Below are 13,132 nucleotides of genomic sequence, written 5' to 3' on the forward strand. Positions count from 1 at the left end.
AGCGGGGCGGACTAGTTTTTCTTTTTTGTTTGTTTGTTATTTAAATCCGCTTTCCCCCCACCATTGCTACTTCACCGGGTTAATCCCAGTTCTACCATCAGGGCAGGTTTGAGTGTGCTATATTTATAGATGATTGCAGTGAATCCTATCACGTGTGTAAACTTGTTCACCCAGAGTGTCAAAGTATTTCCCTACGGGCGTGTGCAGTGAAAAACCCTTTTCTACAGTGTGTAGCCTATGGTGTGCAGTGAACAACCCTTTTCTACAGTGTGTAGCCTATGGTGTGCAGTGAACAACCCTTTTCTACAGTGTGTAGCCTATGGTGTGCAGTGAACAACCCTTTTCTACAGTGTGTAGCCTATGGTGTGCAGTGAACAACCCTTTTCTACAGTGTGTAGCCTACTGGTGTGCAGTGAATATAACACCTGCCCTGGTAACAATAACTGAGGTTCTTTGGAGAGAGGTCAATGTGGGCCTAGCTAGCTCAGCAGACACGTCGAGGCTCCGGCGCTCTCAGAGCTCATTTACGAACGCGGCCTTTTGTTACCAGGCTTGTATTATCATATATATTATATTTCTTAAGTCATTGAACAATAAGTCATTGATATAAGTCATTGATTCCATAAGTATTTGAATAATATCGATGATTCGGTGACAGTCCATCTATCCATCATCATCACCTATGCTGCCTGTCGAGTCAGTTGGCTAGCTGAAGGTGATTAAGATATTCATATCAATTGAGTTGACACGTATTTGACACTTGAGTGACATTCTTGGCATGGATTGTTTAATGTATCTAGCAAGCTACAGACTACAGGTATATAACAATATAATATAGAGGTTTGTCCCGTTTCCATGGGAATGTCTTCATCATATGTTCATCCATTGTTGCTGGGTCATTCAGTCCTTATGCAGACTATGAGCTGAACATTGACTGTGTGAAGAGGTGGAGACACTTCTATTCCCACCAAAGCGTTCCTGTCTTGCTGTCATAGCCAGCTCAACCACGTTGGCAGAATAATCACTTTAGTTTATTGTTGTGTGTGTGGTGGGGGCTGTAGTATTATTGTTATTATTATTATTTTAGCTCTATTCTCCAACAGTTTGGATTTGAAATCAAACAATTACTGTGAGGTTAAAGTAGAGATTCTCAGCTTTAATTCAATGTTTTCTTTTTCTTGGGTTCACCATTTAGAAAGTGCAATGTTTTTTGACATACTCCCCCTATTTCAGGGCTAGAGTAAAGGTATTGGAAAAAACATATAATGTCCACATAAAGTAGGCTACTCATGTTTAGCATTTGTTCAACAATACTTTGCTGCAATAACTGGCTGAAGTCACTGACTCTTCCGGATGCTTTTTGCCTAAAATCGTATCATCACCGCTTTTTGACTCTGAAATAAGTTGCTATGGTGATGCTCTGCTATGTTTGGGGTCATTGTCTTGCTGTATGATGAAGGGTCAGGGGTCATGGTCAGGTTTAGGGGGCAGGGTCAGGGTTAGGGGTCAGGGTTAGGGGTCAGGGTCAGGGTTAGGGGTCAGGGTCAGGGTTAAGGGTTAGGGGTCAGGGTTAGGGGTTATGGGTCAGGGTTAGGCCTCCTCCTCCTCCCATGATGCACTGCAGCGGCTGGGCTTCTAAACAGTGGCGTGTGTCTCTGTCTCTCTCTGTCTCTCTAACTCTGTCTCTCTGTATGTCTCTCTCTGTATGTCTCTCTCTCTAACTCTGTCTCTCTAACTCTGTCTCTCTGTCTGTCTCTCTCTGTATGTCTCTCTCTCTCTAACTCTGTCTCTCTCTGTCTGTCTCTCTCTGTATGTCTCTCTCTCTAAACCCTTCCTCCAACTTGGATCTGGATACCCTCAAATTAAAGAGGGTGTTTGACAGTTAGGGATGCTCCGATTTATCGGCCACCGATTTAAATCGGCCGATTTCACTCCAAATGACTCGATCGGTGATCGGCAAAAATGGCCGATTGCAAAAACCGATTATTTATTTTTTTTTTTTTTTTTTTTTTTTTTTTTCCTGGGGAAGACAGATAACTGAACAGAAAACATAGGAGGACGTAACAGTATGTAAACCATGAAGGCCACGTTTATGATGTCTTTTATACAGCCATATCGACTGACTTGGGCTTCAGGCCCTAACTGGGTGATAGGCCAGACTTTTACTATGCCATAAAAATGGGTCTGCGTTTGCTTGGTGCCTAATGGATCAAAACTTTTGTCTAAAAAGCAAAAAATATGTAGGCTATCCAGTCAGTAGGCCTACAGTTATGTATTTTAAAAAAAATCGGTATCGGTTGATCTTGAGGAAAAAAATCGGTGATCGGTATCGGCCCCAAAAATCCAGATCGGAGCATCCCTATTGACAGTCTGCACTTTAAGGCCATATTCATTCTATGACTATAACTTGAATATGTTTTGGTAAACAACTAAAATAACAACAGTTCTGTCAAAGACTCCAAATGGACCTAACTGTAGCTTGGCTACTGTTTTCCAATTCTGGAAAAAGAAATGTTCAATGTTTTGATTAAATTCCGTCACTCTGTTTTAATATTTTGATCATCTGTGTTGGTAGGATTCCCTGCACTGTGAACTGTCCATCTGGGCAGAGAGATGGAGGCTTCTGCTTACTCAGTGTCAGAGAGCCAGAGGACACACCTTGGGTCCCCTGATGCAGAGGCAGAAGGACAGAACCACCGGAAGGACAATCTTATTAGGCTCCAGCCACCACCACCACCACCACCACCTCCCACCCACAGGAACCATCACTCTCCCAACATTAAAGAAGAGTATGACACACCGTGGGACAGGTTTCTACGGGACTTTATCAAAAACCAAAAGGCCAAAGATGAGATGCTCAGCAGAGAAACGTCAGGGTCTCACCTCTCTGAAGCAGCGAATGACATGGATAGTGACAGTAATGACATGGATAGTGACAGTAACGGCAGTTCAGAGGTCAAGACTGGAGGTCAGGAGGTCAAGATCGAAGAGTGCTATGGTAGGAATTCCTCTCAGCAAAGGCCAACCACAGGCCGCGCTAGAGCTGACCAATCACATCCTGAGTCAGGTGGTCACAAGAGCAGCTCAGTGATTGGATTACAGGAGCAGCAGAGAAGGACAGCGGCAAAGGAGCAAAGGAAACATAGTTGTGGTCATGAGGACATGCGCCAGTGCTACATCCAGTGTGGGAAGAAACTAAACACGGCGGATATTGTGAAAATACAGCAGCGAATTAGAAGACCAGACCAACACCGTTGTGCTACAACTGATCAGTAAGTCACACATGCTGCTAACGCTAACACATGCTGCTAACCCCTAACACATGCTGCTAACGCTAACACATGCTGCTAACGCTAACACATGCTGCTAACGCTAACACATGCTGCTAACGCTAACACATGCTGCTAACGCTAACACATGCTGCTAACGCTAACACATGCTGCCAACGCTAACACGTGCTGCTAACGCTAACACATGCTGTGGATCCTGTCCACAAGTATCCTGTTCAATAATTCACCATAGGGTGCCAGGTGTACAGTATGCTAATGGTGGTCATTGAATTGATATGATGAGTCATACTGCAGGTGCATGACTATAATCATACTGCAGGTGCATAAGTCCATTTGTATTTGTATTAGCTCAGTATTTACACATTTCAACAGCAGCTTAACAGGTATTAAAGGGCAGTTGGTAATTAAACAGTTGGTAGTTAAAGGGCAGTAGGTAATTAAACATTTGGTAATTAAACAGTAGGTAATTAAACAGTAGGTAATTAAACAGTTGGTAGTTAAACAGTTGGTAATTAAACAGTTGGTAGTTAAAGGGCAGAACTAGGGATGCACGATATGCATTTTTTTCCAACCGATACCGATGTTTACCCGCTTCTCGTGGCCGATAACCGATATGAGAACCGATATGAGAACAGATATAATTTCACAGTTGATAACCTGTAGTTCATGCACACCTGAAGGTAAGAAAGGCTATGTAGTGAGCAAAGATTGATGATTTAATATTCCATAGTGATCTCACAAAATCTAACTTACATCACTATTGTTAACACAACAAAGAGAACACTTCTGACTCTTCAAATGTTCATTTATTATTTCCTCTAACAAACAGAATCTGTTATAGACACTGTGCACAATGCTTTTTTTAGCCAAGATCTGGCCTCCTTTTATGAAAACAAAAAAGGCTCACCTAAGAGTATTTAGATCAAAAAAGTGTCAAGTGCATCTTGTCTATCCCTGTAAATTGAAAATGCATAAATAAAATATCAAAAAATAAATAAATAAAGTGCATCAGTCAATACAAAAATAACGACTTTTATAGAACCAAAAGTTTTATAGAACTTTTACAGAAACTAGTGCCAAATGGCTGCTTAGTCTGCAGATAAACAGAAGGACACAAGGCACATAGTAGGCTACACTAGTATGCTTAATAAAGCAACTGAAAAGGGCTGGGATATGCTACTTTTAGTGCATGAGGATGAGGTAGGTTGTGATAAAACTTATCTGGCTTACCCTAGTATCGATCAGACTATGGATGTGTGTGGCGACTGTATCATACAGAGCAGGCAGGCACACGTCTGCAAAATAGCGGCGGCTTGGGAGTGTATACCGGGGCTCTAAATGTGAAATTAGCTGGCGAAATCCTTTATCTTCGACTATAGAGAAAGGCTGGTCGTCGAGGGCCATAAACTCCATTATTTTTTCATTGATTGCTTGAGCCTTTGAGCTGTCTCGAGTAAACTTACTGCAGTTTTCAAATGCGTGTTCAATAGGCACAGCAGCTTTTTTTTTCGCGGCTAGGCTACCTTCTGCTACTAGTGCTTGATATTCCTTCCATACAGCGTGCTTGCAATGGTGAATCTTAAGGTGACTCAGTGTTTCCTCCAGGAATTTTTACAATGGTGGCGGGTAGTGCTGGCCGCGCGCGCACAGCGCGCGCCCGCGATTTTTTCGCGTGCACGCGCATGAAACGCGCACGCGCGCTCACAACAACGGCGTAATTTCAGCCAAAACTCGTGGATGGCCCAAAAAAATAAAATGTTTTCCTGTACTTCTCCCGTGTGTCTCTTATTGTCTGTGTCTGCATGTTTTTCCAGCATGTAATTCCGTTGTCAATAAAAACAAAAACACTGATCTGACGGTTTTTTTCACAACGTTATTACTTGTCACTTTAAGCCCAGGAGGGAGTTAGCGATTAGCGATGTTTAGCTTAGCTTAGTTTAACAGAAGTATCTTCACTTTTAACATGACTTCCCGTGGTCGTAGAGGGCTGGTCGACGGCTTAAAATGACCCTGTAGACCTTATCCAGCTATAGTCTTGTGTTTCTACCCCGGGCATAGCCGGTGTTATTCACGGACAAACACTCCTGTTAGAGTGGTTCTAGTACACTGGACATAGGTAACACATAGAGAGGCTTCTCCTCTCTCTCTCCATCCTACACTACACTACACTACGCATCCTATACTACACTACACTACGCTAGCTCGCGGTGTTCGGGTGACAGCCAGGGCGCGTTCGTAAATACGCTCTGGAAATCTGATCAGCACTCACGGAATGCCTCTTGTCCAATCAAATGACTTGGTCCCTTTATGACGTTGAACCCAGTGTGCGCTCCGGGGCTCTCAGAGCGAATTTACGAACGCAGCCTCAAGTTCAATACTCGCGACACACACGGACTGGTCCAGTTTCAGCGCTTGTGGGTGTGTCTAGCGCTGTGAAGGTCTGAAAAGCGGCCTAAATCTTTTTTTTTTTTTGGGGTTGAGAAATCTGCATGGTGGCGGAGGAAATTCCATCGTGGCGGCGCGCCACGATGAAATGCATGTAGAGGAAACACTGTGACTTATGAGATTCGTTGTGTTGTAACTCGTAGACCTTTGCCCTCCTCTCCGAACTTTTGTCGAACATGTGTTGCACGCACTATCTGCCTCAGAAACTCTGAAGAATGTCCACACCGGGGAAGACATGTTTCGCTCTCGTCTCTACACTGCGTGGCTGTACGCAGGCGCAGCATCATGAGCGCGGAAACCGGAAGCAGAAATATTTCCGGCTTCATATTATCGGCTCTATATCGGCTAAAATTGTATAAAACCGATAAATATTTAATAACATTAATTTCCCATTATCGGTCCGTTAAATATCGGTGCTGATAATATCGTGCATCCCTAGGCAGAACTATAAGCATGTCTAACAGATGAATGTCATGTATGATAAGGCAGCAAGCTGGCTTGGAAGGGAGCTGCCAGTCAAGTAGGGCTGCAACTAACGATTATTTTGATAATCGATTAATCTACCGATTATTGTTTCGATTAATCGATTAATCGGATACAAAAAAGCGGGGGGGAAAGATTAGTTAAACGTTTTTTTTTTTTTTTATTTATTTTGCACATTTTATTTTATGTTTTCTAAATCAGCCAGGCCTATACATGTGCAAAATGAATAAGTATTAATAAAAAATATAAAATAATATAAATAAAAAAGGCTTTGCTACATCAAATAGGTTTAACAACAGGCCATGGACTATGGCGGTAGATTGTTTCAATAAAGTAGTTGAACTCTAGCTCAATACATGCATTGTTTTAGGTAATAACTTTGCTTAATGTAAAGGTCAGTAACCCAAAGTGCAATATAGGCTACAGACAAGACACTAATCAAATCAAATCAAATCAAATTTTATTTGTATAGCGCATTTCTTACAAGATGCAACTCAATGCGCTTCACACAATGAAAATGTTCAGTCAATCAGTCAATCAATCAATCAATACTGACAGAGCCGCGAGCAGGCAAAAGTTAAAAAAAACCTGTATACTATGTAGCCAGGAAAAATTCCCTTGCAGCCCTCTACCAATAGAGCGACTACTAGCCAGTTTGCTTACCAGTACCCAGCGGTCCCCCAGGGGAGGCCAGGACCACCGGCACAAAGCAAGCAAGCAAGGGCAAAAAAGTGTTTTTATATAACAGATATGCTCCAAAACAATGCAATGTGTCCTCTCACTCCATACAATAGGCTAGGCTACAGTCAGTGCCTCACTCTAACTCACGGGTAGCTTGGTAGGCTACCACTAGCTAGCCTTTAGCTTATCACCTCTGCTCTACCACTGATGTTAGCCAGCTAGCTAAATACACTTGTCATGCAATATTGAATTCATGAATGCGAGCAAACACTCACTGGCTATCGCATTACATTACAGTCATTTAGCTGACGCTTCGCCAGAACTCACACTTACGCATTTGCATGGAGAGCAGGAGACCATGGAAGGGCTGAGCCCAGCAGGACTTATATAACAAAACAATAGGAAGTTAGCTGTAACCCTCCTCTATCGAAACATAGTTAGTGTAACCCTCCTCTATAGAAACATAGTTAGTGTAACCCTCCTCTATAGAAACATAGTTAGCTGTAACCCTCCTCTATAGAAACATAGTTAGTGTAACCCTCCTCTATAGAAACATAGTTAGTGTAACCCTCCTCTATAGAAACATAGTTAGTGTAACCCTCCTCTATAGAAACATAGTTAGTGCTCTGGTTCTCAGCACAGCTGCGCAGACTACAGCTGGACGAGCAGCGTAGTGACAGTCAGCTAGCGGCGGCAGCGAGCTAACCCTGCTAGCTAACTCACTAGCATGTCCTGACAGCAGACAGCAGACAGCTTCACTCTCAAGGCTTTTGAGTAGCATGATTTAAATGTAGCCGCCGCGCCGGTGTAGGTACCGGATTTTCCCACTTTTCCGGTTCCGGTCATAGGTTCTGCCCTTTCCGGCCATAGGTAGCGCTATGATTCGCTATGATTCGCGATGCCTACACCGGCCGCAAGACAGCGTGGCGTGCGTCAACAGGAAGTAGGTTTGTCATGGAAACAACCCGAAAAAAAAGTGAAAAAAAATAAATAAATGAAAAAAACGACGAATCGATAATGGCATTCGTCGCCAACGAATTTCGTTATCGATTTAATCGATTCGTTGTTGCAGCCCTACAGTCAAGCGTGCAAAGGCCACGCCCACACAGCCTCAGAACTGTCTGACCAGGAAGTAGAGCCTAACTAGAAGATTATTTTCATAGTTTATTATGTGTTAACATTTTTCCTGGACACAAAATACAATTGGAACCATTTAATGTTTACTTTCCAGACCCTTTAATTACAGCAAATGCCATCAGTAATATTATTATTGCATTTGCAGGACGTGTCCTGTCAGTCTAGATGGGAGTTCAGTGAACTGTTTGTCTGTCATGTCTAATCGACCTGCGTTGTTTCTGCCTCCAGTGTTTCTAGCCGCAGGTCCTCTTCAGCTGTAACCATGGTAACCATGTATGAACCAGAATGCACCGAGTCCCCTGGATCTGGCCGTGGTTCTCCAGCCCTGAAAAGCCCACAGTGGGGTCCAGAGATGGTGGCAGTGAAGCTGGAGGAAGAGGATGTAGAGGAGAATGGTGTGATGGTGAAAAGCCCACAGTGGGGTCCAGAGATGGTAGTTATTGGTAAGTCTTTGTTATTGGTGAGTGTCATTGCACTGTTGTAAAACCAATGCTGCCAGTGCAGTGTAAGTCAGTCAGTACCTGCATCATCTGACAGTCCTGCTCTCTCCCACTGTGTGGGGTTGATATATCAGGGCTAGTTCCCCAATCTAACCCAGTCCTGGACTACAGGACAGCCACATGTTAACACCGTTATCCCCAATCTAACCCAGTCCTGGAGGCCGTTCCACTAAAGTGGATTAGTATATCGGCGATTGAAATAAATCAGGCGATCAGGCAACTCGGGATTGGAATTCAAGCCTCAGGTGATTCCTCGAACGAGGATCAGGCTTGTGTCATGAGTGTTCACAGAACACCGGCTTAGAAATCCTCGATATGGCCGCGTGCACGCAGACATAAAAGAGTCGATCTGTCGAAATAAAGATACTCCACTCTGCAGGGGTCCTACATTTGCGCAGCATTCCGAATTATTGATCTTTATGAAGACGGAAAAATAAGATGTAAAATAGTGCAATACTGCCGCAATTAACAAGGCGAGGGAAATGGTTTGGCAAGAAATTGCTGACCGATTAAATGCGTAGGTCATACTAGCCCCAGTTATTGTTATATGTTCATATTTTAATAAATGAATATTTACTACTGTGGTGATATCCGCAGCAGGCTACAAGCCGTCATATCGTCACAATGGCCTAGTGGTATCGACCGCTGCTATAGTATTTGTAACCAGGGAGTAGCTGAAAAGGACTGTATAATTTAGGAAGGGGCTGGTTATCTAACTAATGGAGCTAAATAGGCAGTATAGGAGGATACAGGCAGGGGGCGCCAGCAAACCGTTCGACTAGCAGTTAATGTCGTTAGCATTAGCAAGGGAACTAGCATTAGCATTGGAGCTACAAACAACTAGCATTAGCATTGGAGCTACAAACAACTAGCATTAGCATTGGAGCTACAAACAACTAACACACGGTATTACATATGAACACACATTTATTACACATGACGGTTGTATACATCCCCAAATACACATTCCCTCCCGGCCGGCCACACACACTCTCAATCACTCACTGATAGTCTCTGGCCTGAACAGGCTTATAGTCCAGTGGCGTGGTGCGCGTTGAGGCCTGGTTGAATGGCCTGTGCGTCGATGAAGTGGTCCGCGTCGAAGCTCCGCTGGAGTCTGTGTTCGCTCGTGGAGGCGACGATTAATGTCCAGCTGGCGTCCCGCTTGGTCCAACGTTGAACACAACTAAAACGGGCTACCGTGGTACACTCGATAATCGCTTTCCTGGCGTCTTCAGTTGCTGCACGGGGTGCGCGCTGCTGAATCCGCCATCTTGGATCGGCTTCTCGTTATTCTCTCTCGTTCTGCTTCTCTCTCGTTCTGCTGCTCACCACACACTCACTGACTGACTCCGCCCTTCCGTCTCTTATATAGGCACCACCGAACGTAACATCCGGGTCACAGACACACCCCGGATATACTACGTCATCAACATATACATAAACAGTACAATAATAATACATACACTTCACAAACGTATATAATTGTATAGAAAATAACAAAGGAAATACTAGGGGCAAAAATAGGGCTGGTTTGGGGAAACTAAACTGGCACTAAACTGTGGGCCTTCACAACAGCCGCCCCATGAAACCCTCGGTTTCAGTTAACTAAGAAGGCACACTGGCTAGGCTGCTCTAGCAGCGAGAGGTAGGAGGTGATAGTGTCGACCACTCTGCCTGTCTGCCAGGCGGCGCGCGGAAGGGACTGGTCCCTCACCAGTACCACGGCACCTTCGGACATCTTGTCTCTCTCCCTCAGCAGAATCGTCTGCTTCTCCTCCTTCTCCAGGGCGCGGATGTGCTCCTCGAAGCAGAGCAGAGCGTCTTCCTGGTTCATGTTCTCCAGCGCCTCGTACTCAGCGAAGGAGGGGTCGTCCAGCAGGTACTGCTGGGCCTCGGACCAGGTGGTGCAGTAGGTGACGTTGGCCATGTTGTCCAGAATGCTCGTCAGCGCCTCACAGTTCCTCTTCCTGAGCTGCTTGGCTTGTTCCTTCTCCTTCTTAGCCTGGTAGGCCTTAAACACTTGCTTCTTCTCACTCAGCTTGGGCAGGGCGCTGTAGCGTGGGTCGTTGATGATCATTCTCATGGTTTGCTCCCATGACGCGTCGGATGAACCACCATCCTCCTCCAGAAGCTCTTTGAAGGCCTGCTTGGCCTCCTCTTCTGGGTTCCACTTTACTCTCTTCTTCGCCAACTTCGGCCTTTCCTCCTTGGAGGCGTCTACAATACTGGCTGAGACTTTCATGGCTGACGTGTACTCGACGGAGTTGACGGGTGCGTCAATGCGGACCTCGGCCCCGTGAGAGTGCATGGCCACCTGCAGGTGTTCCTCGGCAACAGCTGTTGCCGCCATGGCACGGTAGCGCCACCACCGGGACTCCTTAGTCTGGGAGTTGTAGTAGTAAGGCTTCCCATCCAGAGACTTATGCTCTGTCCACAGAGACTTCTTCCTCGGTTGGTCATCCTGTGGTGAACCATTTGTGGTACTAACTGTTCCAGGTGCACTGGCAGCAATAGATTCCACTCCAGGCGGTCCGGTTGGTTGGTTTGCTTCTTCGGTTCGGACATGGAGGGATGACGTAGCTCTCCCGTCCCTCTCTCTCCACTCGGTAGCGCCTTGGAGGGCCCACCCAAGCGCAGTCTTAACAGCCATCGGGCAGCCTCGTGGTCCTCTCAGCGGAGGACGGAGCGACACGATCAGTTCAGCGTTGTCCGAGCCGATGAGAAGGGTTGGCTCCGCTCCTTCTATCGGATGTAGGTCTACTCCCCGTAGGTGGGGATATCTTGCGCGTAACCTCTCCAGGGGGTAGTCGTAGCGGGAGAGCGCTAGCTGGTCGGCGGTGAAGACATTCTGAAGCCGATGTCTATCCGACGGCCGCCCCGCCGGGGAGATAGAGAAGTTGATTCTCGCCCCGGTGACCTCTTTAAGGTCGCGACGTATCGTGCGCAGAGTCAGCTTCTCCGCAGTCCCTTGGAGCCCCAACTGGCGCACTGCCCCCTGGAGAAGGATGGTCCGTTCCGACCCGTCGTCTAGAACGGCGTACGTGTCGTACACAGCGTTGTTGTGGTGAAGTCGGACCTTCACCACCTTCAGTAGAACCTTGGAGCCGCTGCTCTGTGGCGAGTCTAGGTAGTAGACAGGGGTTTCCTCTTCCGGTGCGCGACCGGACCTAGGGCTTCTGTTGCCCTCCGTGGACCTGGCGAGGGAGACCTCGTGTAGGATGTGGAGGTGGACCTCCTCACAGCGGTTGCACTTCCTCCTCAAGGTGCAGTTCTTCGCCAGATGGTCGCGCCCACAGTTCCAGCACCTCTGGTTCTTCTCGAGCCACCTCTGCTTGGCCTCGGTACTCAGGTTGTTGAAGTCACTGCACTCATTGAGCCAGTGCTCGCTGGTGCAGTACAGACATGGCGGTGGACCTCTCCGTCCCTTTGGAGGGGGTTGAGAGGAATCCTTTCCCTCAGGTCGGGTGGTCCTCTCTCTCCGAGGCTCCTCCTCCGTGTGCAGCACTCCTACTGGGCGTCCTCTGTTCGAGCTCGGCCCGTCCCAGCGGTCTCCCTTCTCCCTCTCCTTCTTCGGCTCAGCGTAACCCATGGCGTCTACGTTGGTGTCATGCACTTCCTCCAGTAGGAACTCCGCGAAGGCAGCCATGCTCAGACCCAACTTCTCGGGGTTACGAACGCGCTGCTGTCGCCGGAACCTCTCCTGCCGGAAGCGTGGGATCTTGCGGAGCAGCCGCTCTACGTTGGAGGTGCTGTTGATCTCGCTGGCGCCAGCTGGGCCCTGCGTCTTCAGCATTCCAACCAAGGTGTGCACTCGGAGCGCGAAGTCATCCAGCGCCCGGTCATCCTTGATGGGGGCCTGCTGTTCGAGGGCTTGCAGTTCAGCAAGGGCGTGGTTCCAGGGACGACCGTAGCGGGCATCCAAGTCAGCGAGCGCTCTGGTGTAAGGTGTCGGTGCGGAGGCATGGGCCAGTACCATGTTGTGGGCTCTGGGGTTCCTCACATGCTGAAGGAGAATCGCATATTTGTAGGACTCTGAGCAGGAGTTGTCCAAGAGCGTGTCTAGGCAGATGCGTAGCTCCACATACTGGCTCCTGTCCTCGTCCTTGAAGAAGGGGAACTTGGGTCCCTCCACCTGGGGGAACATCCTGTAGTGGATCATCGGTGCTGGAGTGACGGTCTGGGTGTCCGGCCTGCATGCATTTTGGTGCACTGGAGGACCTAGGGGTGTGCTACGCTCTTGGGGGAGGACTCCCCTCCCGGGCAGCGACGCTGGCTCCCTCTGGGCCGCGTAGCGGTCGGGTCCCTGGTCCTCTTCCTTCCAGGTGGTCAGCTGGGCCTGTAGTTGGACAGTCCTGGCGGGGGTCATGGAGCCATCGGCGGGGGGTTCAGGAGATGGCACTCGAGAGGGCCGTGCGGATGATACTCTGGAGCTACAGGCCGACGGAGTTCTGCTGATGCACACGTCGCGCATGGTCTGCATCATTTCCTCCATCTTCTCTGCGTGCAGTTGCTCTCTCGCCATCTGCCTCTCCGCCGCGCGTTCCGCCCCCTCCATCTGGAGGCGCTCGCGCTCGTACTGGATGCGTTCACGTT

This window comes from Nansenia antarctica (assembly GCF_963989245.1).
Source record: "Nansenia antarctica genome assembly, chromosome: 3".
NCBI classification, from domain to species: Eukaryota; Metazoa; Chordata; class Actinopteri; order Argentiniformes; family Microstomatidae; genus Nansenia; species Nansenia antarctica.